Below are 6,516 nucleotides of genomic sequence, written 5' to 3' on the forward strand. Positions count from 1 at the left end.
TTGGATAAAAGCGTCTGCTAAATGACTTAATGTAAATGTAAGTTAATGTTCCAGCTGAACCAGTTAAAGAGAGCCTAAAACCTCTTTAAAACCAGTCAACAGGACAGTCCGACTAGGCTGTGAGACTAGTAGACCAGGGGCCTGTACCATGATGGTAGCTGAACAAATTCAGAGTTGCAGGGTTAGTTTTGACTTCCTCTCCAATCCGGCTATGTTGGTACCATTAAAGGGGGGGGGGGGGATCTGGATTCCCATGCTAAACATGGACAAAGTTTCAAAAATTAAATTGTACGTTTGAAGGAGTATTTCTGTTCCAAAAATACTCCTTCCGGTTTGTCACAAGTTTCGGAAAGTTTTTTTCGAGTATGGCTCTGTATGACGTTTGATGGAGCGGAATTTCCTTATATGGGTCCTGAGGGCACTTCTGCCGGAAGAGCGCGGGCTCCCGTATAGCACAGCACTGAGAGAACAACGGACGTTCACTGATCAGAGCGAGAGCGTCGCGAAAAGTCACAAAAGAAGTGCGTTTTTGGTTGCCAGGGCAAGACAACCCTGCACAGATTACCAAAAGAGAAACAGCATTAAGGGACCAGTGGATGGAGTTTATTTTTACAGAGCATCAACGGAGTTGTGCAAGTGTTTGTGTTTGTTCCCCTGCATTTCGAAGATGCTTGTTTTAGAAACAAGCTCCAGTTTGACGCCGGATTTGCACATCGTTTATTTCTTAAGGATAATGCAGTCCCAATGAAAAAGGGTCACAATCGTGTGTTGGAACTGCATACGGTGAGTAAAACTGCTTCAAATATCTCTGTGTTATTAACTTAACTATCGGCGTGTAAGCACATCAAGTAAACAACATGCGATGTTGTCATCAAACTGCACTTTCCACATGTAACGTTACAGAAAAAAAAAAAAAAAAAAAGACGACAAAGTGGAACTTAGTCATTTTCCAAAACCGCTAAGCAAATATATACAGTTTCAGTACATACCACATAGAGACGTTGTTGCTGATGCTGCTCTTGTTAAATTTCAGCCTCTGGATCATATATATACGCTGAATCTGACTTTTAGCCATGGTTTGTTTTGGTTGGTTTTGTCCTCACGGTGTCACAGCTTCCAAACGCTCTCAACGCAAAAGCCTACTGGCGCTCGTGATTCTTTAGCTCCGCCCACACGTCACGCCTCCAGCCGCTCGTGTTTTTCCGGGAAAAATCGGTAGAGACTATCTTTCTCTTATGAATATAATAAAACTAAAGACTTTTTGGAGTTATGAAGGATGCAGTACTACTCTATAGGTACTCAAGATTAACAGGATATTGAGTCAAAACGAGCATTTCACCCCCCCTTTAAGCTGATCATCAAATTTCTTTGTCAGCTCAGTCTTTGTTCCTGAGTTTGTGGAGCACGTGCAGAAATTAATGTGTGACATCACTGGCGAACAGCCAATCACAAGTCTCGCAACACAAAGCAAGTTTGATTTACTTCTTGCGAGAGACCCAGGGTTTTTAAAGGGTTTGCTAAAGGTTAAGAGATTGAAGTATATGACAAATTTAAATGTCATATAAAAAATAAAGGAGGACAAATAAAATAAATAATCTTGCCCTATCAGTGCAGTGACAAGAGAAACTTGTTACGTTGGTTTATACATTTGAAAATAAATAGTTATAAGAGACTCGAACATGTAAGGTCCGATTTTTTTTTAATAGTGCAATCTATTGATACTACATCTTATGTATATTACATGATCTGTATACATTAATATTTATTTAAAATTTTAAAATAAATTATTTATAATAACTTAAACTAAAATTGCTTGTGTGTAATAAATAAATAATAATATGAATCATAATAATTATATGAATCATAAAATTATATTTAAAGAAAGACTTCTTTTTCTTCTTCTTCCTTTTAAAAAAAAAAAAAAAAAAAAAGCATTAGTGACCTTTAATTTGGAGCAAGATAAACTGGGGGAGTGACTTTGTGTCAGACATGTGTCACTTTTCTCACATCTGATTGGTCCAACTTCAGTTTGAGATCTCTAACCCAGAACATAACCTGCCCCGGAGCAGGTTAGCCATGGAGTGTAAGTTACTATTATGCATTTATGCATTTTGACCATTCATGTACACAAAAACAGTGTTTTGTTGGCCTGGAGAAACTAACTTTTGAAAACAAGAAGTTCAGGTTTTTGAAAACAATACCTTTATCATCTTCATTTAAAGTACAAAAATTTGTGGAAACGAGGAGGTCATGCGTATGCATATTATATGTTCAGTCTATAGGTATGTATGCAGTGTTTCTTTACAAAGTGACATCGCCAACTACCGGCCTGGCATGCATAATGCAGCATTTTTATTTGTTTGCATAGATCAATGTGAAAAGGGATTGTTTTGACAATGTTGTCACCTGAATAGAAATCTTTTCAAAAACACAAAGGAAAAACTTCTCTTCTTTTTGTTGTCGTGTAAACACCCCAAGTTTTCTCATTTAACAATGCCACATAAACTTCATTCATTCAACTTAACTAGGCAGACACCTTGCTTTGTTTAACATGGAGTCTGTAAGGATCCGTCTCCAAATGCTGATCGGTGACCCATTTAGCATGTCCTCAAATAATCTTCACATTAAGCAGCGTTGGTCCTCATCTTAGGTCACAGGTGGCTGGGCTCCTGGGGCCCAGAACGAGTAGAGTTAATTGAACACAAGGCGCCCGTCCCCCTGCCTACGTGCTCGCCGTCTGAGTGGAACAGTGTATTTCCAGCGAGCGAGTGAAAGACAGAATAATGCCGTGCCTTGTGTGCCCCGGCGAGCGATCACTGCTCTGCCGTTGCCATGGTGACAGTGCCCTCGCTGGGTACAGCGGGCTGGAGAAGTTGCTCTGGCTCTGCGTCATATTTATTCCAGTGGATCCGTATGCTCTCTCCCGCCTCCTCCTTTTTGCTCTCCTCTATGTTCTCTCTCTCTCGCTCTCTCTCTCTCTCTCTCTCTCTCTGTCCATGCTTTTTAGGGCTAATTGACCCAGCTCCAGATCATCAATACGTCGAGCTTCGACTAGCACAAACAGCACAGACCCTGAAAAGGTAAAATGTGGTGAGGCAAACAATATGGAACTTGATTAGATTAGTTTTTATTGAACTAAGGCCATTTTAGTATAATAAACTGGCTGCATTTTGTGTTGTTTTCATGCACTTAATTGGATAAAGAGTTGATTGTAGATGCTTCCTCTCTGTTTCTCGACAGCGTGGCAGCACCTGGAACACCACCGTGACTGCGAGCGAAGGTAAGTGAGTGTCAGCGCACCCAGGTAAACATCTAAGCTTCGACAATGGTGGTGTCAGAGGAAAGGCAGGAGGAATCATCTTTGTTTTCAGCAGAGCTGCGAGTTGGATTGTGAGCGCGTGTAACTGAGGACGAAGGAGAGGGAGAGAGGGAGAGCAGGACCTGATTGTGCAGTCTGGTGAAGTGCATCTCCCAAGGCTCAGGGCATCAAAGCCAATCTGTGGTTCTGAAAACAAAAAGCCATTTCCTACAGCAGCGCAAAAAAAACCCTTCTTGTTTTTTTCTCTCTCTTTGTTCTTCGCTCACTGTGTTTTGGCCTGCAGCTCCACTCAGCTGAGGAAAGTAAATCAGAGTTCATTAAAGGCATTTTAGGAGTAAGTAATCGCAGGGACTGATTTTACATCTGAACTGGCTGGTTGTTTGTGCGCATGTGGGATGGAGAGTGTTGTCTCTCTGTCACCATATTGATTTTGAGTGACAGGTGACATGTAATAAGAGCGGTGCGATGAAAGCAGTGCCTTGTTCCCTAGATACGCCGGATGAGAGTCTGTGAAATCAAGAGGTTGCTGAGTGCTCTCGCACTCCCCCCTCTCTGGAGTTGTCAGGCGGCTTTGACATGGGACGTAAAGGACCAGTGGTGTGTGAGATTTGGTAGTTAGAAGCACAGCCCACTGGAGGGAGAGGCTTTGAGAAGGGAGAGCGGGGCAGAGCGAGGGAGGTGTCGGATTGATCGCGGGACTGACACGGAGCGGGTGCCATGTGGACAGAGACCTCTGTCCTTTCAGACTATGGGAAAGCCAGTGAGTCTTTAAAAAAGGAGGGCTGAAGATGTGAATGTGCACTTAGACAAAGACAGATGTGAATCTGATGTGCTCAGACAGTTTTAGATACAGGTTCTGGAAGAAATTAGACACCTTAGCACTCTCTCTGGGCTGTTTCTCCAATGTCCCGGTGCTCCAGGTATGTTTGGAACCATTTTCTTGTCTGTTCAAATAAATAGCAGTTGCACCATTTATAGAACAGGGTATTTGTATGTTTTTGGACAGATTCCATGGAAATACCATGGTATTCTTTAAAGTACTTTGATGTACCATTTATTTAGACATCTTGCTATATGAATTTGGTAACAAAATCATTACAAATAAATCACAGTTACTATACTCAATGAAAAAAGATTTTGACCATAATATTCTTAGAAGTAAATGGCATTCTGTATGAATATTTTAACAGTACCATTATTTTGTCATTATGAATAAATCACAGTTATTATACTTACTGAAAAAGACACATGTAATGGGAAAAACCAAGGTACTTACTGTAAATGTATCTGGATGTTCCCTGGTAGATGTTGTCAGTACGAATTAATCACAATTAGTATATTTACACTATATATGTGTGTGTGTGTGTGTGTATGTGTGTGTGTATATAACATACTATTCCTAAGAGCAGAAGTAAAAGCACTATGTAAATAGAATGGTATACGAATATGATTAACAGTTTAACTTCCATTAACATTACAATTTTTTGTCACTATGAATAAATCACAGTTATTGTAATTACAAAAGCATGTTTTTGTTTGTACCATGAAAAATTGCCATGTAAATACCATCTAATCATTGTACTCTCACAGGCACTGACATTAAAATTATAGATATTAAAAATTCTAATATTATATATTTTCCAATTTAATATTCCAATATTTTATGCTTTTTTTACTCTAAATAAATGAAAAAAGAAAACAAACTAGAATCAATCATTTCAATTCTACAAGTGAATTTAGGCATCACAATATTAAAATATATACAGTATAAAAATTTTATGAATTCATTAAGGGTTATTAAATTAGTGTCTTTATAATTAATATTTACTATACTAATACTACTTATTTATAATTTGCTAATAATATTTATGTAAATATTCACTATAAAATATGTGTACACGTAGTACACGTATATTGGTACACGTATATTAAATATTAAACATACAATATTATACAAATATTAACATAATTGTTAAATGACAGCAAAGGTATTTTAAATAGGCATGTACAATTGAATATCAATTATATATATATAAAAAAAAACAATTATGTTTTTATGCCTAATAACCAATATGGTACCAATATATTGTGCGCATCTACCCTACTGTACATTTTTTGTGAATTTATCAATCAGACATAACAATGTACAACAATGCAGGTTTAAGGAAATGTACAGGACATGGAAAGAGCAGAAGGACGGCTGTATGAGGAAAAGGCAGATCAGTCATGCAGCAGATAGAGTGTGTGTGTCTCACTCTGGCAGGGGTGAGCTGTACAGCAGACCCCAGGGAGCATCAGGAGGGCAGGCTGTACGTGTTCTTGTGTGTGTGTTTATGCAGTGTGTCGTAGCTTTACTAGGCGGTAATGACTCCGTGCCTCTGGGCTCTGGCTGCCTCTGTTTATCTCTGTTAGCAGCACAAGGCAAAAATAGGCAATACATGGTGAGAAAAAAAGAACAGCATCACATGGCCAGTGTGCTCTAAAATGTGCCTCACAGGTCACTTTGACAATGTTGGCTCTCGCTTTCCATCTCCCTCCCTCCCTCTCTGATCCTCTCCTGTGTCACACACACAAACACACACACACTCTCTCACTCTCATATTTTCTCCCTCCCACAAGTATTGCAATTTGCATATTAATGAACCTGGGCGCAGTGTCGAGCAGGAGTGTAATTCCTACTTCCTGTTTCTCGCTGAGCTCTTGTTTCTACATTTTGATTTTTTTTGCGCCCTCCTCCTGCTGACTCCCCACCCCTTTCTGCCTGTTTCTATTTTTCAGAAGAAGCCCATGCTAACAGTGCGTGGACTGAACAACACCATTTCATTAAGAGCAGTGCCAAACATGTGAGAAGATGTCTGTTGGAGGTTGTTGCTTGCCCAGGTAAGAGCTTTAATTCCATCTCTTCTGCATGCACAGCTTGCTTGGGGTTGCGCATGGGGTTTTGGGAATGAAAGGGAGAGCGGTATACCTGGAAGATTTCACATCTCCCAATAATGTAGAGGCCATTAGGTCATATGTTTATTTGAACTGGAAAGGAGCTTTAAATAATCAGCATTCGTGTATGGTGACATTGTTTTAGAAGTTCATTTTAATTCTGTATGTAATGGCATTCATTTGTTTGTGATCTCGGATCAGAGAATTCCTTGACATTGCTGTTGAATAGCTTTTCTGACTTGTGTGCATAATTTTGTGGAGTG

General features: G+C 39.5%; 1 long non-coding RNA gene across 1 annotated transcript; it reads left to right on the forward strand.

The window, feature by feature from the left end:
• The first annotated feature begins 2,237 nt into the window (after positions 1-2,237).
• LOC113077635 (uncharacterized) lies at positions 2,238-6,182 on the forward strand. The gene is made up of 3 exons (XR_003281371.1): positions 2,238-3,080; positions 3,241-3,280; positions 6,098-6,182. It is a non-coding gene; the product is annotated as an uncharacterized LOC113077635 (long non-coding RNA).
• The last annotated feature ends 334 nt before the right edge of the window (positions 6,183-6,516 follow it).

The sequence above is a fragment of the Carassius auratus genome, unplaced genomic scaffold, assembly GCF_003368295.1.
Source record: "Carassius auratus strain Wakin unplaced genomic scaffold, ASM336829v1 scaf_tig00022935, whole genome shotgun sequence".
In the NCBI taxonomy this organism is placed as follows: Eukaryota; Metazoa; Chordata; class Actinopteri; order Cypriniformes; family Cyprinidae; genus Carassius; species Carassius auratus.